The 25,679-nt window shown below is 38.0% G+C and overlaps 1 pseudogene; it reads left to right on the forward strand.

Moving 5' to 3' along the window:
• Positions 1-19,113: 19,113 nt before the first annotated feature.
• LOC145779450 (hypoxanthine-guanine phosphoribosyltransferase pseudogene) lies at positions 19,114-22,171 on the forward strand (annotated as a pseudogene).
• The last annotated feature ends 3,508 nt before the right edge of the window (positions 22,172-25,679 follow it).

Here is a 25,679-nt window from a genome sequence, read left to right on the forward strand (position 1 = left end):
TAGTGAACATGTTCACTATCACTATTAACAAAATAATTTACAGTGAACATTTTCTTAAAATAGTGATTTGTTCACTAAAATAGTAAACATCTGGCAACCCTATTCGGATCAGCACAGGCTTTATTTACCAACGAAGACACCAGCGCTTCTCTGCGTACATTAGCGGGTAGGATACCTGACAGCACTGGAAGGTATTGCTGTGGTGTTGGTTTTAAGCATCCAGTAATAATGCGCATTGTCTCGTTCAAGCAGGCGTCTAATTTTTGGGTGTGCTTGCTGCGACACCTGCCGGAGCTGCGTATTCCGCCGCACTGTAGGCAAGCGCCAGGCCACTTATGCGAAGGGTAGATGGTTTTGCCCCCCGTGTTGTGCCGGCCAAGCACCTCAAAAGTCCATTGCGTGCAGTAACTTTGCACGCAGGCCTTGGATGCGCTGCTTGTACGTCAATTGCCTATCCAGTTTCACCCCGAGATAAGTTGGTTGACTCTTGAACGGTAACTGACAACCATTGACTTCGACCTTCAATTTCCTGTCGACTTGGTGATTATTGAGATGAAAAGTACTGACGGTAGTCTTTGTAGCACTGAGTCAGGGATATCCAAAACAACGGGATTGCTGACTTTGCAAATTTCGATAAAGCGATTTAGGCAGAGAAAACTTTTTGTAATCACATTTTACGAAAAACAACAATAAACATTTTCAACATCTTAAAGCCTCCTTTATCATAAGTAGACCCTTTTTTGCCTCTGCTTGGGTTTGTAATTTTTTCTTAAGTGCTTTTAATGTTTTTCCCCTGGCCTTGGATGTGTCAAAGCTTCTTTTTCTTGATTTGTCAAGTCAAAACTTGTCGAGTATTTGGCAGATTTCTGAATATGCAGAGATTTTGCTAATGTCTTGTTTCCTAATTTTTTTTGCTGAAGTAGAAGATTGGCAAAAAGGGCTTTGATCTTCTGTTGTTGGATGGCTTTCTGGTGTTACAGGAAAGGTTACACTTGTGTTACAGTAACAGTTCATCAAGTCTACCACCATTGTTACACTTACAACCAACCTTATCCAACTTTCTTTGTTTAGCAACAGTTTGGTAAAGGCAAAACTGTACGGTTTGTGTAAGGGCAATCCAGTACTGGCACAGTACAGTTTGGTAGTGGCAAAACTGTACAGTTTATGTAAAGGCAATCCGGTATTGGCACAGTACAGTTTGGTAATGGCAAAACTGTACAGTTTGTGTAAGAGCAATCCGGTATTGGCACAGTACAGTTTGGTAATGGCAAAAGTGTACAGTTTGTGTAAAGGCAATCCGGTATTGGCACATTACTGTGTGGTAAAGGCAAAAGTGTACAGTTTGTGTAACGGCAAAAGTGTACAGTTTGTGTAAGGGTAATCCGGTGTTGGCACCGTACTGTGTGGTAAAGGCAAACCTGTAGGCCTACAGTTTATAATGGCAATCCGGTGTTGCAATGGTACAGTACAGCTTGGTAAGGTGTTGGCACAGTACAGCCGATATTGGCACAGTACAGTTTGGTAAAGGCAACATTGTACACTGTAGCTACAGTTTGGTTGCAAATTATTGGGCTTGTTTTTGTGTTGATTTGGCTGTTTTGGGCTTGTTTTTTAGATTCACTTGCTTGTTTCAACATCACATTGTTCTAATTTCAGGGTAAAAGGTTGCTTTGTGCATTAATAAAAATAAGTTGGTTATGTTTCAAAGTCTTTTCTATATCTTGTAGTCATTGCAACCACTGTGATTATGTATGCACACCAACTGAAAAACAAGACATCTAATATATAAAATTTTAGATTTTTATTGCTTTAAAAAAAACTTAGACATGGGAATCAAACACAGAGCACATTATCATGAATAAAATCGATTTATAAAAACAAGCAACAGGCGTGGGAATCGAACACAGACCACATTATCATTAGTCAAATTGATTAAAAAAAACCCTCAGTCATGGGAATCGAACACTGAACTGTTGAAGATTACTTAAAAAAAATCACTCTTTACAGACCACAAATGAAAAAATATTTATTTGTTGCTTTTTATAAATAAACCAAGTTATATAATACGTAAGCTTGTAGTTTCTAACTAAGGTTCGTACTTAGATTAAGATACATTGCCTATTAGCATCACTCGTTCGTACATAACCCGTACTAGGTCGGAGGGTTCGATACCAAGTTCGTTCTTAGGGCTCTTACCGGTGGTTACGTCTGTACGGGTTCTGTACGAAAGCGTCATAACATCCGTTCTAACAAGTTCGTACCGACGATCATTACGTCATAAAATCCGTTCTTACAAGTTCGTACCACAAAGTTCAGACCAAACAACCTTATCTTCGGTTCGTACCAAAAATGTTCAGTTTATATTCCCTTTTTACCACAAAGGGACCCGATATAACACCGCATTGGCCCTATACCGGCCCGATTAGGGTATGGTAAAGGTACAAATACCGGTTGGATAATGGCATCGTGCCGGCAACTGTAGAAATACTGTATCGGTCCAGTATAGAACTTGTTTGCACTTTCTTTCCGGGCCTGTATAGATTACTGTATCGTGCCAATAAAGGGACTCGATATAACACTGCATTGGCCCTATACCGGCCCGATTAGGGTATGTTAAAGGTACAAATACCGGTTGGGTAATGGCATCGTGCCGGCAACTGTAGTAATACTGTATCGGTTCAGTATAGAACTTGTTTGCACTTTCTTACCGGGCCTGTATAGATTACTGTATCGTGCCAATAAAGGGACTCGATATAACACCGCATTGGCCCTATACCGGCCCGATTAGGGTATGGTAAAGGTACAAATACCGGTTGGGTAATGGCATCGTGCCGGCAACTGTAGTAATACTGTATCGGCCCAGTATAGAACTTGTTTGCACTTTCTTACCGGGCCTGTATAGATTACTGTATCGTGCCAATAAAGGGACCCGATATAACACCGCATTGGCCTTATACCGGCCCGATTAGGGTATGTTAGCTGGGCTTGGCCCTTTGTTTGCAATATTTGGCTCTTTTTGGAAGCAGTTGGCACATACTATCAAACTAGCTATTTAAATAAATGTCTTTCAGAAGTTGAGACTGAAAACTGTTATTACGATTTTTTAGACAGTGTTTAGCTGACAATGTTTAATGTTTGTGCCAATGCCAAAGATTCGAGTGGAAACAGTGTAAAAGATGAAGATTTGGAATTGTTCTATGTTCTTGTAGAATGTAGACTGTGTTGTTGTAATGTTGTAACGTTATTGACGTTGTTAACGTTATTACCGTATGTTTTATTAGCAACGTTATTAACATAATTTAACAATTTGGCTCTTTTTTACCCAGTTTGGCCCTTTTTTCAACATTGTTTGGCTCTTTTTCTCAAAAGCTGTTTGACAACCCTGCTCTGCAATGCCTGATGCAGATTTAGCCTACCTGTAGATTTCCATCACGCATTGAAGCGGTGATTTGATCATGAAATTTTCAACGGTCCGAGAAAAAGTTTTCTCTGCCTATAAAACGTTGAATGGTAGTTTTATCAAATATTTCTAGAAACTTCCTTGGTTTCTTATTATCTGAATTTTCTCAACTTTTTACCCAGTTTGGCCCTTTTTTCAACATTGTTTGGCTCTTTTTCTCAAAAGCTGTTTGACAACCCTGCTCTGCAATGCCTGATGCAGATTTAGCCTACCTGTAGATTTCCATCACGCATTGAAGCGGTGATTTGATCATGAAATTTTCAACGGTCCGAGCAAAAGTTTTCTCTGCCTATAAAACGTTGAATGGTAGTTTTATCAAATATTTCTAGAAACTTCCTTGGTTTCTTATTATCTGAATTTTCTCAACTAGCTACTCTCCAAGGCGTATAGCCTATGATCAGAGTTGACTCTGTCAAGGTAACAATTATAGATGGTCCTGTAACCGGTGGTGAAATCTTCTAAAATGACTGAGACTTTTGAATCTTTGTAATGTATTGTATTGAGTTTAAATTTGGCCGTTGTTATTGCGTTCATAAACGTAGTTGCACAGATGAGAATTTAATATTCAAAAACGCGTTTTGCAACATTGTTTTTTGCACTCTGCATTGTCTGCAAGGTAGCCACTTTAACAAGTAGAAATTCTGCCACTGCGAATGACTACAATGCAACCGCCAACCAATCAGAACATGTTATAAGAGGCTACCGTCCAATTGTGACTTTTGAGCCATAGAGTTAATGCTTGTTTTGAACTTTATTAGGTAATTACAGAAGAAAAAGGGCAATAGCAGTGGTGGGAATCGAACCCGCGTTAATAAAATAACTACTTTCTAGCCCTAACCCTTAAGCCAACCAGCTGACAGAAAATCCATCACTTGATTTGCTTTGTATCATCTTCTTTTCGCTCTTTTTCACGTTATAGAAAACGTAGCGACTAGCGTATGATTGGTTGGCAGTGCATTCTAGTCAATTGCAGTGGCAGAATTTTTCTTTGTTGAAGTGGCTACTAGAGATGCAGCAAACCCACAATTTTTATCCGCACACCGCACCGCAACTGAATCATCTACCCGCACACCGCAATTTACCTGGAACTTTGACACTGCACCGCACCGCATACTGCAAATTACAAAATTTTCAAAAAATATTTTAACGCGTTATTTTTCAGAAAGTCAATTGTGGCAAAAAGCACCCATGGATGGCATATAACTGGTAACCTACTACCAGTACAGTTGTGCACTAATTGACTAGGCTAACCAGATCATATTCTCTTATCAGCAATGCATCTAAGTTCTAAGACATCATGCTTTTTCAAATTGAATGTTCCTGGATCCAGTATCAGGACTTTTGCACACTTTTCGTAAGCAATAATGCAATTTTAATGTCAGTGGCTGTATGAACTACACACACAAGAGTAAAACTTATAGCCTGAACTCACTGGGATAACAGTTATAGTAACTAATGCGGTAGTTGAGCTGGGCCTATAGCCTGGTAACTGAGCTGATCAGCTAAGCTGTTAACCAAAAACATTCGTACAACTTCCCTCACAACACAGCCTCAAAACCCTGTCAACTGCAAGCCATTTGCATTATTTGCATAGCTTTCCAGCTTAATGCTTAGGGAACGTTCAAATATTACGTAACGCTTTTTTTCCGAATTTTTGACCCTCCCCTCCCCCATGTAACGCCAACGTCACGCTTTTTTCAATCCCCCCCTCCCCCATGTAACGCTTTTTCACTACGAATTCAGCACAAAAAACTACCATTCCGTACTCGAAAGCGTTACGTAACGTTTTGCTTGAACCCCCTCCCCCCCCGATGTAACGCTAACGTAACGCTTTGCATAAACCCCCCCCTCCTCCTCGAAGGCGTTACGTAATATTTGAACGTTCCCTCATAGGGTTTCCGAAGGAAAAAAAAACTGATCCGTGTTTCCAATTTAATTTTGAAGTTTCATAACTGGTTTTCTTGAAAAGTTGAAAGTTTACGTTTACGAATGTTTAATTTTTTGAAAGTTTACGCGGCAAGCGGCGCAGCTTTGTCATTTCAACCTTCCACGCGGCGCGGCGCGGCACGCGGCGAAAAAGTCAAAAGCGGTCGCGTACGCGGCGCGGCTTGCATCACTAGTGGCTACCGCTCCAATGCCCTTATCAGGGTTGCCAGGTTGGCATTATGTTGTTTTTTATGTTGTTTGGCATGAAAAAATCCTGTTTGGCATTTTTTTCAGTTTTTGCCAAACAGAAAAAATCCTGTTTGGCATTTTTTGAAGAATACGATACTCGCAAAAATGAAGATAGCTAGGCTGTGCAATAGCAGCAAGTGTAGGCTGAGCTTTGTTGCAGTTTTATCCATTTTTCACCGAATCCATTACTTATTAATGAAAAAACTTTCGATTTTGCAGCGTTTTGCCTATTTATTTTTTTCTTAGGTCATTTGGCATTTTTTGACCAGTTGTTTGGCATTTTTTCCATAAGTGGACCTGGCAACTCTGGTTCTTGTGCCTTATGATAACGCCTAGAACATCACACAACTTAGGCAAAAGACTGAAAGAGCCATGTCTATTGAGTCCTGTCTTTGTCATGAGTTATCAAGGGGGGTGGAGGGGGACTTTTATACATGGGACTGGAATATAAGTCCCCCCCACCCCCCTTGGTAACTCATGACAAAGACAGGACTCAATTCAGTTTTCTCTTTCGCCTTAGTTGTGTGATGTTCTAGGTTTTTCCGTGCCTGATGCAGATTTCCATCACGCATTGAAGGGGTGATCTGTTTGTTTGTTTAATTTGGTCATTATGAAACTGGCAGTCTAATCATGCTCACTTATTCTGAACTAGACATCAAGTTTGTTTTGTTTGTTTGTTTATCTTTATCCTGCATTGCGGGAAAGCGGACTTGAGCGCTATGCATTGGTGTACGCCTTCCGACATACACCTGACCCACGCTGCAGCCGACGGCAATGTCTGTTTTTCGGTTGTCTACTTTTACTTATGACTTAAATTTGGTACTACCCATTACTCGAAATCGACCACTAGGTAGAGGCAATTATCGTAAAGTTTCTTGCCCAGAGAAACAACAGCAAGTGCGGGTGGCTGGAGTCGAACATGCAGGCTCTCGGCTGCGAGCCCAACGCGCTAACTACTCGGCCACGGCTGCCGACATGAAAATGAATGACATGAAATCGACATGAACGACATGAAATCTGATCATGAAATTTTCAACGGTTCGAGAAAAAGTTTTCTATGCCTATAAAACGTTGAGTTTATCAAATATTTCTGGAAACTTCCTTGGCTTCCTATTATCTGAATTTTTGGATATATGTTTAGTTTTGGTCTGATAAACTTTGGTCGGATTGCAGAAAAGATATTTTGCTTAACTCTTATAAAGTGGCTATTTTTACCCACTTGTTGCCATGGTGTTACAATCAGGTGTTGCCAGAGTTTGGATTAAAGTTAGGAAGGGTTTAGGCCTGGTTTAGGTAAGGGTTAGAGCCCGGGATTAGAGTTAGAAATAAGCTTAGGGTTTTGTTCTTTGTTCAGGACTAAAAAGTTTTTAAAATACAAGTTTTTGTCTTCAACAACTTTAAACTTTTCTCAAATTTGGGCAGAATTCTTTATCTGGCAATGCTATTGAGGCTATATTTACACTATATAGGCTAGTGTTCTCAAGACTTCTATGGGTTGCCTTGTTTTGGGTTTGTTAGAAGCTAAGCAGGTAGGGTTTTGAATGCTGTTTTGCAAGACGTTAGTTTTCATCTGGCAATTTGGCTTGGCGTTACATTGCACATGGTAATGCAAGTATGGGGCATAACCAACTTACTGCACCCATTCTATATTTTGGGAACGGTGTAACCTAGGAGTCAGGACAGGACCAACCACCATGAAAGAGTGATTATGGCTTTCAAAAAAATATGGTGCAAGTATAGAATCCGCCACCCTAGTCAACATGACGTCACAAAACGGACGCAACTACTACATAAAGGGTGAAAAAAAGGATGCTGAAAAGCGGCGGAATGAAGGTGATAAAGCGGAATGGATATGGATTTTTTGACAATTTTACTGTGTTTTTACAATAAAAACATTAAACCAACGTCGAGTGTTGAATATAACTACCTTGAACGACATAAAATTTACCAAATTGCATCAATTCAGCTAAAAATTTACCCAATTAAACTTTAAAAATAAAAATATGAAACGTTTGCAACTAAATGTGTTGTAGCTATCTAATTTCAGCTCGCATTTTAATTTTTAAAATAAAAGTACCAATCTAACGCAACTGCAAAGAGTATGTCTTGCTTTATGCACCTGGAAAGTTTCAGGTTTATATCTTATCTACAAAACGGGCAATCGTCGTTCAAACGTAGCCGCTCGGCGACACTTTTTTCCAATGCATTGTAAAGGCGAATCGATCCTTATTCAGTATAGGCTAAGCCACCCCCTGTTTGCAGTGATCGATAAATAGTGCTTCCACTAAACTTGCTGTAGTTTTCTAGTTTCTGCTCGGATTTTAACAATTTTGCCATCGTTGGAAAGCACGATCATACATCTACACGAATCAATTAAACAGTAGCACAAAATAGGTACTAGCTTTATCTTGTGATAACTTAAACTTCACCAACTTGTAACGATTCTCAGTAATTTAATTTTTGCAATAAAATCATTAAATCTTTGCAAACTAAAAGAATATGTCTTGCTTTATGCACATGAAATCTTTCAGGTTTATATCTTATCCACAAAACTGGCAATCGTCGTTCAAACGTAGCCGCTCAGCGACACTTTTTTCCAATGCATTGTAAAGGCAAATCGATCTTTATTCAGTATACGCCACCCCCTGTTTGCAGTGATCGGTAAATAGTGCTTCCACTAAACTTGCTGTAGTTTTCTCGTTTCTGCTCGGATTTGAACAATTTTGCCATCGTTGGAAAGCACAATTATACATCTACCCGAATCATTTGGCTACAAATCCAAAACAAGTACTATCTTTATCTTGTGATAACTTAAACTTCACCAACTTTTACCGATTCTCAGCAATTTAATTTTTACCATAAAATCATTAAATTCTTACAAATTGAAAGAGTATGTCTTGCTTTATGCACCTGAAAAGTTTCACGTTCATATCTCATCTACCAAACGAGCAATCGTTGTTCAAACTTAACCGCCCAGCAAAGCTTTTTTTCAATGCATTGTAAAGGCGAATCGATCCTTATTCAGTATACGCCACCCCCTGTTTGCTGTGATCGGTAAATAGTGCTTCCACTAAACTTGCTGTAGTTTTCTCGTTTCCGCTCGGATTTTAACAATTTTGCCATCGTTGGAAAGCACGATCATACATCTACACGAATCAATTAAACAGTAGCACAAACTAAGTATTAGCTTCATCTTGTGATAACTTAAACTTCACCAAATTGTACCGATTCTCAGTAATTTACTTTATTCAATAAAATCATTAAACTTTAGCATATTGAAAGGATATGTCTTGCTTTATGCACCTAGAAAGTTTCAAGTTTATATCTTATCTACAAAACTGGCAATCGTTGTTCAAACGTAGCCGCTCGGCGACACTTTTTTCCAATGCATTGTAAAGGCGAATCGATCCTTATTCAATATACGCCACCCCCTGTTTGCTGTGATCGGTAAATAGTGCTTCCACTAAACTTGCTGTAGTTTTCTCATTTCTGCTCGGATTTTAACAATTTTGCCATCGTTGAAAAGTACAATTATATATCTAGTTGAATCAATTAAATACAAGCACAAAGTACGTACTAACTTTATCTTGTGATAACTTAAACTTCACCAACTTGTACCGATTCTCAGCAGTTTAATTTTTACAATAAAATCATTAATCTTTTGCAAATGGAAAGAGTATGTCTTGCTTTATGCACCTGAAAAGTTTCAGATTTATATCTCATCTACAAAACTGGCAATCGTCGTTCAAACTTAACCACCCAGCAAAGCTTTTTTTCAATGCATTGTAAAGGCGAATCGATCCTTATTCAGTATACGCCACTCCCTGTTTGCAGTGATCGGTAAATAGTGCTTCCACTAAACTTGCTGTAGTTTTCTCGGTTCTGCTCGGATTTTAACAATTTTGCCATCGTTGGAAAGTAAAATTATATATATACCCGAATCAATTAAATGCAATCACAAATTAAGTACCAGATTAATCTTGTGATAACTTAAACCTCACCAATTTGTACCAATTCTCAGCAATTTAATTTTCACAAAAAAATCATTAATTTTTTACAAATTGAAAGAGTATGTCTTGCTTTATGCATCTGAAAAGTTTCAGATTTATATCTCATCTACCAAACGAGCAATCATTGTTCAAACTTAACCGCCCAGCAAAGCTTTTTTCAATGCATTGTAAAGGCGAATCGATCCTTATTCAGTATACGCCACCCCCTGTTTGCTGTGATCGGTAAATAGTGCTTCAACTAAACTTGCTGTAGTTTTCTCATTTCTGCTCGGATTTTAACAATTTTGCCATCGTTGGAAAGCACAATCATACATCTTCCCGAATCAATTGGCTACAAATCCAAAACAAGTACTATCATTATCTTGTAATAACTTAAACTTCACCAACTTTTACCGATTCTCAGCAATTTAATTTTTACAATAAAATCATTAAACTTTTGCAAATGGTAAGAGTATGACTTGCTTTATGCACCTGAAAAGTTTCAGATTTATATCTCATCTACCAAACGAGCAATCGTTGTTCAAACTTAACCGCCCAGCGAAGCTTTTTTTCAATGCATTGTAAAGGCGAATCAATCCTTATTCAGTATACGCCACCCCCTGTTTGCTGTGATCGGTAAATAGTGCTTCCACTAAACTTGCTGTAGTTTTCTAGTTTCTCCTCGGATTTAAACAATTTTGCCATCGTTGGAAAGTACGATCATACATCTACACGAATCAATTGGCTACGAAACTTTATCTTGTAATAACTTAAACTTCACCAATTTGTACCGATTCTCAGCAATTTAATTTTTACAATAAAATCATTAAACCTTAACAAATTGAAAGAGTATGTCTTGCTTCATGCAACTGAAAAGTTCAAGTTTATGTCTTATCTATAAAGCGAGCAATCGTCCTTCGTATTTGGACAACACTGATACATCTCACATCTAGGAAAAGTGCAAGATGCTAGCCGTTTTTGTCATTCGTCCAGTTCAAAGAACACGCAACACAATTTAAACCCTTTGAATTGGGATTGTTTGGAGGGTAGCTCATAGCCTTCCTACCAGTTCTGTAGCCAAGGGGGGGGGGGGGGGTGGGGGTTGGGGGTTACAACCCCCCTTTAGCACGCGTGTGACGTCACGATATTGAAAATGATGCTTTCAGTCTTTACGTCTCTAAAACAAAGTTTGCCTAATTTTAAACGAAACTGCATTAAAAGATCGAGTTTTGCCAATACCAAACATTCAAATATCTCAACCAGGAATACGCAACAAGAAAACATAGCGACTTAGCTCTATTACCAAAAAATGTTACGTTTGAACGACGATTGCCAGTTTTGTAGATAAGATATAAACTTGAAACTTTTCATGTGAATAAAGTAAGACATACTCTTTCAATTTGCAAAAGTTTAATAATTTTATTGTATAAAGTAAATTTCTGAGAATCGGTACAAGTTGATGAAGTTTAAGTTATCACAAGAAAAAGATGGTACTTGTTTTGGATTTGTAGCCAATTGATTCGTGTAGATCAGGGGTGCACAACCTTTTTGCTATTGCCGGCCGCATTCCGATTAATTCTATAAAGCACGGCCGCCAGTGAGTTTTAAATGATTTTTTTTTTTCAATTTGCATTATCTAAGAGAAGAACTTATTCGTTAATATTTACTAAACTTATCATACTTAGGCTATACCTAATAGTACCATGAAATATCAAACATTTTGAAATGAATTTATTCAATAAAAGTCTGCGACATTGCAACTCCCTTGATTTTGCATACGAGCACCGGTTAAGACACAAGTCTCAGTTAGCCTGGTTTGTTCGGTACTCGTTTTTGTAGGTACTTCATTCGTGAAAAGGCAGACTCACACTTTTCTTCAAATTTTCGACACAGATTTTCCTCGACTCGCCTTCCAATTTTGCATAATGGTGTGACATATGACGACAAAAATGCTGTTTTGCATTATTTCCTTTAACAGTTTTAACCACTTGACTGCATATTAGACACATCATAGTATGCGCTGCCGTCTCCATCATGAAATAACCCAACTCCCATTTGGAATTGAATATCCTTTTCTCCTCTGCTAGTGTTCTTTTTCTTTTTAAGGACATAATGCAATGTAGGCAGTGCCGGTCTTAGGGTATTTCGGGCCCTGTGCGGAATATGCTTTGCGGGCCCTAATGACAATGATCCAATTCAGTAGCGTAGCTAGGTATTTGAAAGGGGAGGGGGTTTTGACGGCGTGTTCGCCGAAGGCGACACCCAGCGTCTGGACTGGAATGCCTCAGAAATTTTTGAAAAATTACTTTGAATTTAGTGCATTCTGAGAGCATGTTCAACAAAAATTTGGGTATGAATATTACTGTAAAATGGTGCTTGCCTCACCCTCAGCACTTGCCTCACCCTAAAGCCGCAACTATGACTTCAAGGAATGGGCTACCGGTACTTGCTTGTGAATCGAATTGAATTTTTCTTCCATTGGAAATGACAAAAATTACTGCATTTTTTGAGTAGCCTAAATTGCGGGGCCCCCTAATTTTCGGGCACTGTGCGATCGCACGATTTGCACACCCCAAAGACCGGCACTGAATGTAGGCTACCGTTACAATGAAATTAGGTTGAGGAAAAAGTTTTGTCTCAAAACGATTTTAACAATATAGCCTAGCCTACAAAAACTTATGATGACAATGTTTTTCAAGTTTTAAAATTTGAAATATTATATATAATTACAAGCTACAAGGGTATCCAGTGGTTCTAGAATCTAGATATCCCTGTATAATATTTAAAATACATTTCATTTTTATTAATGAAATAATTTTTTTATTTCAAAAACAGGGCACGGCCACCAACACATGCTTATTAAATTACGTGTTAACGGCCGCAGGTTGAACACCGTTGGTGTAGATGTATGCTCTTGCTTTCCAACGATGGCAAAATTGTTAAAATCCGAGCAGAAACGAGAAAAATACAGCAAGTTTAGTTGAAGCACTATTTACCGATCACAGCAAACAGGGGGTGGCGTATACTGAATAAGGATCGATTCGCCTTTACAATGCATTGAAAAAAAGCTTCGCTGGGCGGTTAAGTTTGAACGACGATTGCTCGTTTGGTAGATGAGATATAAATCTGAAACTTTTCAGATGCATAAAGCAAGACATACTCTTTCCATTTGCGAAATATTAATGATTTTATTGTAAAAATTAAACTGCTGAGAATTGGTACAAGTTGGTGAAGTTTAAATTATCACAAAATAAAATTAGTACGTACTTTGTGCTTGTGTTTAATTGATTCAAGTAGATATATAATTGTACTTTCCAACGATGGCAAAATTGTTAAAATCCGAGCAGAAATGAGAAAACTACAGCAAGTTTAGTGGAAGCACTATTTACCGATCACTGCAAACAGGGAGTGGCGTATACTGAATAAGGATCGATTCGCCTTAATACAATGCATTGAAAAAAAGGTTCGCTGGGCGGTTAAGTTTGAACGACGATTGCTGCTTTGGTAGATGAGATATCAATCTGAAACTTTTCAGATGCATAAAGCAAGACATACTCTTTCCATTTGCAAAATATTAATGATTTTATGGTAAAAATTAAACTGCTGAGAATCGGTACAATTTGGTGAAATTTAAGTTATTACAAGAAAAAGATGGTACTTGTTTTGGATTTGTAGCCAATTGATTCGTGTAGATGTATGATCTTGCTTTCCAACAATTGCAAAATTGTTAAAATCCTAGCAGAAATGAGAAAACTACCGCAAGTTTAGTTGAAGCACTATTTACCGATCACAGCAAACAGGGGGTGGCGTATACTGAATAAGGATCGATTCGCCTTTACAATGCATTGAAAAAAAGCTTCGCTGGGCGGTTAAGTTTGAACGACGATTGCTCGTTTGGTTTATGAGATATAAACCTGAAACTTTTCAGGTAAATAAAGCAAGACATAATCTTTCCATTTGCAGAATATTGATGACTTTGTTGTAAAAATTAAATTGCTGAGAATTAGTACAAGCTGGTGAAGTTTAAGTTATCACAAGATAAAGTTAGTACTTACTTTGTGCTTGTGTTTAATTGATTCGGGTAGATATATAATTGTACTTTCCAACGATGGCAAAATTGTTAAAATCCGAGCAGAAACGAGAAAACTACAGCGAGTTTAGTGGAAGCACTATTTACCGATCACAGCAAACAGGGGGTGGCGTATACTGAATAAGGATCGATTCGCCTTCACAATGCATTGAAAAAAAGCTTTGCTGGGTGGTTAAGTTTGAACGACGATTGCCAGTTTTGTAGATGAGATATAAACCTGAAACTTTTTAGGTGAATAAAGCAAGACATACTCTTTCAATTTGTGAAATATTAATGATTTTATTGTAAAAATTAAATTGCTGAGAATCGGTACAAGTTGGTGAAGTTTAAGTTATCACAAGATGAAGATAGTACTTGTTTTGGATTTGTAGCCAATTGATTCGGGTAGATGTATGATTGTGCTTTCCAACGATGGCAAAATTGTTCAAATCCGAGCAGAAACAAGAAAACTACAGCAAGTTTAGTGGAAGCACTATTTACCGATCACAGCAAACAGGGGGTGGCGTATACTGAATAAGGATCGATTCGCCTTTACAATGCATTGAAAAAAAGCTTTGCTGGGCGGTTAAGTTTGAACGACGATTGCTCGTTTGGTAGATGAGATATAAATCTGAAACTTTTCAGGTGCATAAAGCAAGACATACTCTTGCCATTTGCAAAAGATTAATGATTTTATTGTAAAAATTAAACTGCTGAGAATCGGTAAAAATTGGTGAAGTTTAAGTTATCACAAGATAAAATTAATACGTACTTTGTGCTTGTATTTAATTGATTCAAGTAGATATATAATTGTACTTTCCAACGATGGCAAAATTGTTAAAATCCGAGCAGAAATGAGAAAACTACAGCAAGTTTAGTGGAAGCACTATTTACCGATCACAGCAAACAGGGGGTGGCGTATACTGAATAAGGATCGATTCGCCTTTACAACGCATTGGAAAAAAGTGTCGCTGAGCGGCTACGTTTGAACAACGATTGCCAGTTGTGTAGATAAGATATAAACTTGAAACTTTCTAGGTGCATAAAGCAAGACATATCCTTTTAATATGTTAAAGTTTAATGATTTTATTGAATAAAGTAAATTACTGAGAATCGGTACAAATTGGTGAAATTTAAGTTATCACAAGATGAAGCTAATACTTAGTTTGTGCTACTGTTTAATTGATTCGTGTAGATGTATGATCGTGCTTTCCAACGATGGCAAAATTGTTAAAATCCGAGCAGAAACGAGAAAACTACAGCAAGTTTAGTGGAAGCACTATTTACCGATCACTGCAAACAGGGAGTGGCGTATACTGAATAAGGATCGATTCGCCTTTACAATGCATTGAAAAAAAGCTTTGCTGGGCGGTTAAGTTTGAACGACGATTGCCAGTTTTGTAGATGAGATATAAACCTGAAACTTTTCAGGTGAATAAAGCAAGACATACTCTTTCAATTTGTGAAATATTAATGATTTTATTGTAAAAATTAAATTGCTGAGAATCGGTAAAAGTTGGTGAAGTTTAAGTTATTACAAGATAAAGATAGTACTTGTTTTGGATTTGTAGCCAATTGATTCGGGTAGATGTATGATTGTGCTTTCCAACGATGGCAAAATTGTTCAAATCCGAGCGGAAACAAGAAAACTACAGCAAGTTTAGTGGAAGCACTATTTACCGATCACTGCAAACAGGGGGTGGCGTATACTGAATAAAGATCGATTTGCCTTTACAATGCATTGGAAAAAAGTGTCGCTGAGCGGCTACGTTTGAACGACGATTGCCAGTTTTGTGGATAAGATATAAACCTGAAACTTTTCATGTGCATAAAGCAAGACATATTCTTTTAGTTTGCAAAGATTAATGATTTTATTGTAAAAATTAAATTGCTGAGAATCGTTACAAGGTGGTGAAGTTTAAGTTATCACAAGATAAAGCTAGTACCTATTTTGTGCTACTGTTTAATTGATTCGTGTAGATGTATGATCGTGCTTTCCAACGATGGCAAAATTGTTAAAATCCGAGCAGAAACGAGAAAAATACAGCAAGTTTAGTGGAAGCACTATTTACCGATCACAGCAAACAGGGGGTGGCGTATACTGAATAAGGATCGATTCGCCTTTACAATGCATTGGAAAAAAGTGTCGCCGAGCGGCTACGTTTGAACGACGATTGCCCGTTTTGTAGATAAGATATAAACCTGAAACTTTCCAGGTGCATAAAGCAAGACATACTCTTTGCAGTTGCGTTAGATTGGTACTTTTATTGTAAAAATTAAAAAGCGAGCTGAAATTAGATAGCTACAACACATTTAGTTGCAAACGTTTCATATTTTTATTTTTAAAGTTTAATTGGGTAAATTTTTATTCATATTTTTATTTTAAAAGTTTAATTGGGTAAATTTTTAGCTGAATTGATTTTATGTCATTCTAGGTAGTTGTATTCAACACTCGACGTTGGTTTAATGTTTTTATTGTAAAATTGATTTTATGTCATTCAAGGTAGTTATATTCAACACTCGACGTTGGTTTAATGTTTTTATTGTAAAAACACAGTAAAATTGTCAAAAAATCCATATCCATTCCGCTTTATCACCTTCATTCCGCCGCTTTTCAGCATCCTTTTTTTCACCCTTTATGTAGTAGTTGCGTCCGTTTTGTGACGTCATGTTGACTAGGGTGGCGGATTCTATACTTGCACCAAAAATATTGCATTCATATTTTTTAAGTTCATAGGCTGCCGATAGGGCTATGTGCAGTAAAATTTACCTTTGGTCCACACTTTTGGAAGACGAAAAAATTTCTTGAAATTTAATAATTTGTTAGTGTTCGAGCAGGCAATTTTATTCTTAGTTTGGGTTAAACCAACATTCCTGGTGGAGTCGTGAGAACGTCTGCATGACATTTAAAAGGACTGTTCGAGTTCGACACCGCTCCAGAGCATGTGACTGTGTCTCGGCAAAAACCTATCATTGCATGCCAAAATAATGGGAGCAACTGGCTTAAAGACTAGTATGTCACTTTGCTGCTTCCTGTTGTATCGCAGTGTACTGTATGTTGTCATAATGGACCGTGCTAAATAAAGCATTATTATTATAGCTGTTTGATATCACCACATTTATTTTGCTTTGCTGGGCATTTTTGGTTGTTTTTCACCTATGGTGAAGTAAACAGAATTATTCTCATTGATTTTTTTAGTGTTTTGGCCTACTGGTACTTCTAATTTTTATAAGGTAAGTTTCTTAAGAGCTTCTGTCTGAGGATAAAGATTCCCACATTCAATCAAAACATCATTTGCTACGGTATATACTTCACTAAGGCTTGCAAAAACAATTCCATTGCATTTTACCTCGCTGCACTTATGGCACAATATGTGTTGTGGCAATTGATTAAAGTTGCACTGAAACAAGCCTACCCTTTTTGGAAAAATAGTCACAACTGTATAACTCTTGTAGCAAAGGCGTTTAATCTTTAGCATATGCAGACAATTTTTCAAAGTAATGAACAACAAAAGAAAAAAATAATGCAGTGTTACAAATGTAGCCACAATTACAAAAATATGTTGTATTGTGCGGTCATAACAGAAATGGCTGACTACGCAAGGTCATAAGTTGCAGGAAACTGGCTCGATATCACATTACGCATTGAAAATTAAATCAAATTGGATATCTTGCTGTTAATTTTACAAGTGGCTATTATTATCCCTTGTTGGAGTCAAAAAGGGTTTCTGGTTGCAATCAAAAAGCATTGTTTTATGACAGGTCTTGCCAGAGTTAGGATTAAAGTTAGAGAGGATTAAGGTATGGGTTAGAGTTAAGGTTAGGGATTTGTTCTCAGCCCAGGACTTCAAAATTTCCCAAATTTGAAGTTTTTAGTTTCAACAGCTTTGAGCGTTTCTTAAGTTAGAGTCAGCATTTCTTATCTGGCATCACTATTGCGGGAAATATAGCCACTGCCTGTAAAATGATATGAATTCTTTTTGAGATAAAAATAAGAAATTAAATTCACGGTATCACTATCAGTACAATGCTTAGTACTAAATCCCAAGTAAAAAATTTTGATGGTACTTTAAGCTTAATGCATGAATTGTATTATTGTCACACACTTAATCACAGAGGTGGGCAGTAGCGCATTACTTTTGTGGTAAAATTAGTGGTAGCGGCGCTACTTTTTAGTTGGAGTAGCTGCGTTATTTTTTTGCCACAGTGGCGGTAGTGCGAGAGGCGCTACTTTTTTCAGTCGCACTCCCGCTACCCGCTACTTTTTAATTTAAAATTAAAAAATACTCCTTTTTTTGGCAACACTGGCGTGGTCAAGCAGCTATATAATCGGTTTGGTTGCAAAGTTTTGTTTTTTTGGGAATCTTGTTTTCTAGTGTGGAGCTGCAATCCTGCGATCAAGCTATGAAAGCGATAATGCCATGAAACGTCGGTGCAGAAGGAAACAGCAATTGTGGACGCCTTTTTTTTAGACACGGGCAAGTCCTTCAGCTTTTCGAATACCGAGTTAAAACATCTGTTCATTAAATACAACACCCACATTCCTTCCAGTGCTGCGGTGGAGAGACTTTTCTCTGTTGGAAAAGATGTGCTTAAGCCAAAGCTGGCACTCTCATTTTGAAATGCTTGATTGCTTGTGTTTTTGAAAGATGCGTAACAATAAATTTCCTTTAGAATGTGTTTTCCATGGCGACTTTAAAATGACAGTGTAAACCAGAGCTACTCAACTGGCGGACCGCAGTCTAAACCCGGACCTTCTGGGTGTTGTTGTTGGACCTTGAGCTTTTGGAAGAATAAGCTCATTGCCACGTTTCAAGGCTTTGAACAAATTTCTACTGGGAGGAAGCAATTTTTACTGGGATTATGGTAATTGCTGGGGTGCTTCGACTCCCAGACTTCTCAACACTTTCTCAGAAATTCAATTCGAGTTAAATTTTACCTAAAAAGTGGTTTGGTGCAGATAGTTTAACTTTTGTGGTTGCGTGTAAAATAACTTATTCACGGGACCGCTAAAAATATTCGACTTGCCAAGCTGGACCTTTGTTAAAAATTAGTTGAGTAACCCTGGACCCTGGTGTAAACGAATGATAACATTCGTTTTCATGGGACTTGCGTCACTAGAGACTTGAGTGTTTCCTAGTGTCATCATCATAATCCATCGTCGGTTTGTTCCCCACTTGTGGGGGTGGCCGATTGTTTCCGCGCAGCAATTGTCATTTTAGACAAAAGTAGCGGAAGAAGTAGCGCGCGCTATTTTAGTCCGAGTAGCGGGTAGCGCGCTACTTTTGTAAATTGGTAGCGGTAGCATGCGTTATTTTGGTCCAAGTAGCGGGTAGCGCGCTACTTTAAAAGTATCGGGTGCCCACCTCTGCTTAATCATAATGCTTAGTCATTGATGTTATTTACTTTTTTAGCTTGTGTTCATGGGTTTTGTAAGTGGATAAAATGTCTTATATTAAAATTGCCGATGACTTTATAGGGTTTTCATGTGATTCATTTTGCATTCCAAAGCACTATCAGGAAGACATCAAAAAGGTCATTATTCCCAAAGGGCTAGTTCTTGACCGAACTGAAAGAGTTGCCAGAGACATATTTGAAAAACTTGACCAATCCAGGCCAACTGCAGCAATATGTGTTCTCAAAGGTGGTTATCAGTTTTTTAGTGATTTGTTACATTATTTGCGTCTCTTAAATGCAAATGGAAACCGATCTTGTCAAATGTCTATTGATTTCATCCGACTGAAAAGTTACCAGAATGATAAACAAGGCAAGACTGTGGAAGTTATTGGTGGTGATGATTTTTCTCATTTGGCAGGAAAAAATATTTTGATCGTTGAAGATATGATAGACACTGGTAAGACAATGAGTAAACTATTGAATATATTGAAAAAATATAAACCTTATTCTGTACAGGTCGTGAGTCTTTTTGTGAAAAGAACAACAAGAAGTTGTGGTTATAGACCTGACTTTATTGGATTTGAAATACCTGACCAATTTGTGATCGGTTATGCTCTTGATTACAATGAATACTTTCGTGATTTAAATCATGTTTGCATTATCAGTGAAAGAGGAAAAGAAAAATACTCTGTTTCCAGTAAAATTTAATCCTTGCAATTCTTCACACCGATGTGTACTTCATTGTTTTTATTCTGTCTCTACTGGTAGAGAAAATTTGTACAATGCAGATTGTACTCAAATTTCAAGGGTGCTTAATTGCTGTGAAACTAGTAGAAATGCAAAGAAAAACTTTGGTTGCGTTTTTGGTGTACTGTGCATTAATTTTAACTAAGAAATACTGTTATGCAATGTATAAATGTGCTCATAAAACATTTAGGATGAATTCAGGTTACATGAAATAGAAAGCATTATATATATAGGCTACGTGTCTTGTTTCACTGCAATATCATATTGAAATCACCTAGCCTACGTACAATATATCTTGTGATATATTAATTGGAATCATATTTTTGGACCAATGTTGAGTAAGCGTTTATTTTGATATCTCTGTTGTATCTTGTTGATTGAAAGTCAGTTTACTTTGACGTCAATGATACAGCGCTTTCTGGTGTCTGATAGGATATGCAGCTTTAAAGCTATTCACTCTGTAAATGTTACTTTATCTAAAACAATATTAGCACCACAATAATCATGTAGTTCTGAATCCAACAGATATCCGTAAACCAACCGTTTTTTGACACCTGTTTTACACTAATTCCAAAATTAATACATTCCAATTTTTGTTGTACTTTTTCTTTGGTGGTAGGTTTTATACATGACTCAAAGATAATGCACCTGTTATTCCTTGTGTCAATCTTCTACGCTATTAAGTTAATTAGCATCTTTCAATCATTCAATCAATCATTTTATTTTTTGTCATTAACGCGTCCTGGACGAAAAAGATACGGTACTAACTACAAAAATCGATATAAACCTACCAGCACGTTAATGAACGGGAAAAGGTTGCAAAACCTTGAAAAGTTTAAAACGTGCCTGAATGAAAAATTATGTACAGTAGGCTATATATCAGTAGTTAGCACGGCCACAAAACCCAAAAAACAAATAGCAAAAAATAAAACAAAAACAGAGAGAAGCACACATGTAGTAATGAATGACAGCCTATCGAATTGAATTTGCCAGTTGTGGATGGAATCAGTTGTGGATTGAATTTGCCAGTTCCAATATTGATGTGGATGAGCAGTCATAATAATAATAATAGGATGGAGAAAGAAAACCGGACAAAAAAACCATCCTCAGGCAAAAGCCCGTTTCGATGTGGCCCAGGAGAGCATGTGTTGAGCTCTTTCTATGGTCAGACTGCACATCACACAGTAGCCTAAGACGATTGAGGATTGATATCCAGTTATTAGTTTGACTGTTTCTGCTCGACCACAATAGAAGTAATGTTAGTGAAAGACACCCTCTTTAACTTTGCCTTAAACTTATCTAATCACTCGCCTGATGAGGATACTTTCCGCTGGCTAGCAGAGACTCTGCAAGCAGGCCCGGATTTAGGGGGGGGCAGTTGCCCCGGGCCCCCCGACTTTTGAAGGGCCCCCCTATGTGGAAAAAATGTGATTTTGTGTTATTTTTTTCCTTTTGGCCTTTAAAGTTTCTGCAAAATGCTGTGCAGTACTGGACTGATGCTACTGTAGACGTAGAGATGGTTTTTGCACGGGGCCCCCGATCTAAAAGTGCCCCGGGCCCCCCATCAGCTAAATCCGGCTCTGTCTGCAAGCGTTCCTTCCTGTTTTGAGCAACCACAAGAGAGACGACCGCGAGAACAATTTTTGCAGCTAACTGGATGACCAAATAATATTTTGCGACTCCTTACTATTCAGATTGAATTGTTCACCACTAAGCGTTTCTTTATGTTTGTTTTTCTGATGTTAAACTTTTATGTGACCAATGACCATATTGCTTGATTTGTTGTAGCCTACTGCGAAAATTGCTGCGGTGGTACTAAAGATAGATTACTTAGGATTAGGGTTAGCTCGGATATCAATAAATTTTACTAATTGGATAATAAATCGTAATTATCAGACCACCGCTCTTTCAGAACTTACGTAAATTGTCGATTAAAATCATCTAATTAGTGCAGGCTCTTAGGGGCAAAAATGAGCATCTTTAGGCTAAACGTGTTACATGTTGTTTTTTGTAGTTGCTGAATCTAACTTCAATTTTAGTGGGTGCCGCAACTTTTTGGGTCGCATGATAACCCCCAAATCGGGGATTCCTCCCAAATCAATTTTGGGCTCTTTTTACGGCATTTTTATGCAATTAGATACGTATTTTTATTTGTACTGACTGCTACTACAAAATACACGAAATAAAAATCAAACAAAATTATGTTATCAATGACGTAAATGTGACGTCATGTACTGGTATTATTGTTATTGCTTGCAATAGCAAAAGTTTAAGCACTTGCAAAACTGATAATGATAGTATTTGATCGCTTTTTTCAGAATAAACTTACTTTTGGTTCTTGAAGTTCAAGTTGTCTAGTCCTAATGATGTGATCAGTGGCGTACGCAGGAGGGGGGGGCATTGGGCCGTGGCCCAAAAATCAATCAAAATGTTTTAATAGTTAACCACGTAGATTAAGGCATTTAATATGTTTTGCATTGCTCTGTCAAAGCAATTACTGTAACAATGTTGTTTTATAAACTAAGCCAATACGAAATACATGGCCCAATCCACCTACACCACCCCAGGTATGCCAAGTAGCATAGTGTTCTGTAAGCCTATTATAGTGATTAGTGAGAGAGAAATGGATAAAGTCTAAACTAAAACCATACTGGGATATTATGAAGACGTCTGGGATTTCAATGGCCAGTGGCGTAGCCAAGGGGAGGTTGGGGGTTACAACTCCACTTTGGCACGCGTGTGACGTCACGATATTGAGAATGATGCTTTCAGTCTCTTTATGCTTGGGAATGATGCTTTCAGTCTAAAAAAAACTTGCCTAATTTTAAACAAAACTGCATTAAAAGAGCGAGTTTTGCCAATACCAAACATTCAAACATCTCAGCCAGGAATTAACAACAAGAAAACATAGAGACTTAGCTTTTATTTCCGAAAACTGCCGAAGAAAACATGATCTTATCCTTTTGCTATGCCACCTGACAGCACCATTTTACAGGAATATTCATACCCACATTTTTGTTGATAATGCTCTCAGAATGCACCAAATTCAAAGTAATTTTTCTGGGGGAGGACCCCCCGCCGCTGGGTGTCGTCTTCAGCAAAAACGCCGTCGGGCTTCGCCCGGCGGTCGTCAAACCCCCCCCTTTGAAAATTCCTGGTTACGCTATTCTCAATGCCCCCCCCCCTTGAGAAAATCCTGCGTACGCCACTGGATGTGATGATGCCGTCATAAAAGATGCACTCATAACGAAACTACTTTTGGAAATTGTGAAATGGTTTTAGTAGCCGGTACTCCAACTAAAACCAACAGCAAAGCGACCAAAATAGGTTAAAAAAGCAAAAAAATGATGACGTCATCAACCAAATTATTTTGTGTTTGTTTTGTCTCGCTTATTTGTGTGTGCTTTTTAAGTTGAAATATGCAAAAATCAAATATGTAATTGCACAAAAATGCCGTAAAAAGAGCTGAAACGTGATTTCTGGCGAAATCCCCGATTTAGGGGTGATCACGTGACCCAAAATGTTGCGGCACCCACTAAAATCAAAGTTGGGTTGACCAACTGCAATAATATGCAAATAAACAACGTGTAACACGTTTAGCCTAAAGATTCCCCTAAGGGCCTGGACTAAATCGTCACACAATTTTTTGTAAATGTCAGTTCAGTTCAGTTGTTTTTTATTTCTGACCATCATATCAAAACAATACACGTCAACATAGCAAAGGTCGAGAAAAAGGTAGAAGCGACAAAACGCGAACGTTAAAACGTGCTTGTGACCGAAGTAAGTTATTGAGTTGAAAAAAATTTGGCACGGTCGCAACACCTTCAGAAAAATTTAAGATATAAAGGGAAAAGAAAAAAAAGAAAATGGTAAAAAACAAATAAATTTAGGCTATAGCTTTATTAGCCCGCATAGCTTTAGCTGATATATTTAAGATTTGTATGGACAGTTGCTATGAAGATCGGCCATGGTGCGTTATCAAGAGTGCTGATGGTCTTAAGGGGAACACGTCTTGATGCGTTTAGCTCATAGCAAGAAGAGCAAGGCAGGCAAAGAAAACCCCACAAAGAAATCCTACCACGGGCAAAGCCATTTCAAGCGCAACGCACCATAGGCCCAGTGCCGGATTAACCATTAGGCAAAGTAGGCACGTGCCTACAGGCCAGTCAAAAATCCAGGCCACTTTAAAATCAGTAGAAATTTAGTCATGTTTTCAAAATAATTATTTTCTAAGCTAATAAGTATTTATCTTAGCCTAATACAGTGGTTCCCAACCGGGGAGGAATTCCTCCCTAGGGAGGAATTTCATGAGTTCAGGGGAGGAATTTCAGTTTTTGCCGTTCGTGTGCAAGAGCTACATTTAACAAGTTAATAGCTGTTTATTTGCTAATAAATTTCATACAAATATTACCCTAAAAGTGTTTCCAGAAAGCGCTATAATTCATTATTTTAGTGTAATTTTGCAAAAATTTTCCGGGGGAGCATGCCCCCGGGCCCCCCTAGAATACGCGTGCCTTCGGCACGCTCTAACCTCCCACCAGTTTTATTGCTTCCCTTGCTCAACCGACCAGGGTACGCCACTGTACATGAGGTAGCGATGTCTTTAATCAAACACTTTGTTGTTCTCTTCGATCCATCAAATATTTGGCCTCCCCAAAAAAACATTTCTGGCTACGCCACTGGCCAACACGCCACTAAAAAACCTTCACATACCTTGGGTTCCACTTGCGCAGAATGAGGATGATCGACACGATGGTTTTGATAAGCCAAACCAAAAACTGGCATATCTGGTAATTTTTATAGACCGCCGGCTGTGCGGTCCCTGATCCCGTTTTTACTTCCGATCGGAATGAGGAAAGAGTCTTAGAACCCTAACATAATGGTGTCTATTACAATCTGGGGGAATTCTAGAGAAACCATTTTAGTTAAAATTCTAGGGTTTCTAAAATTAGGACTCCCTTTTTTGTTTTTAGTAATATGGGGAGGAATGAATAGTTCCAAAATAGGCAAAAGGAGGAACGCAACAAAAAAGGTTGGGAACCACTGGCCTAATAGCTTTGTTTTTCCAGATGAATTAAAGGTTGCAAAAACTGTTAAAAAAAGATGAATGGAAACATGTTGTTTCTCGGCAGTCGAGTGTAGCAAAGAACTTAGCGATACACACGTGTTTCGCCCATGAGGCTGGGCTCATCAGTACCGCACCACTATTTCGCGTTGTCAATCGCAAAAACGCGCAAAGTTGTTATTTAGTTAGGCATATGACCAAGTTTTTGCACGGTACCATGTGCAGGGAATGGAATGGAAGACAGATTTTGGGATGGAAGATGGAAAATGTCAAGGATGGAAAGGAATGGAAGATCTTGATGATGGGATGGAAGACAATCTTCCGTCATTCCATCCCAATTCCATCATTAACTTTCCAACGCTTTATCAAGACATGCAAAATATTACGCTGCTTGCTAAAATAATTCGATTTTCGGTTCGTATTAAACCAACGGGACTGTTGCCTGACGCGTATTTGCCAAACCTACTGTTGTTAGACAGAATTGGCCAATCAGAAAGCAATAAACGATTCACACTTCTCCCAAGAGGAGGAAACTTCTTGACGTTTGACAACATTCCATCATATACGACACTTGTGTTCTACCTGGTTCTATGTTTGGAGATTGTCGTGGGTTTTGTTTCGAGAAGGCAGTTAAAACGAAATATATTTTTGTACGAAAAACTACAATGGCAAAAATGATAGAAAACAGAAGGAAACAAAACAAAAATGTCTCAAAAGTAAACGTTTGAAAGTATTTGCAACCTGAACAAAAGTAATGTTGCTTCTCAAGTGTTTCCG

Source organism: Aplidium turbinatum, chromosome 11, assembly GCF_918807975.1.
Source record: "Aplidium turbinatum chromosome 11, kaAplTurb1.1, whole genome shotgun sequence".
Classification (NCBI taxonomy): domain Eukaryota; kingdom Metazoa; phylum Chordata; class Ascidiacea; order Aplousobranchia; family Polyclinidae; genus Aplidium; species Aplidium turbinatum.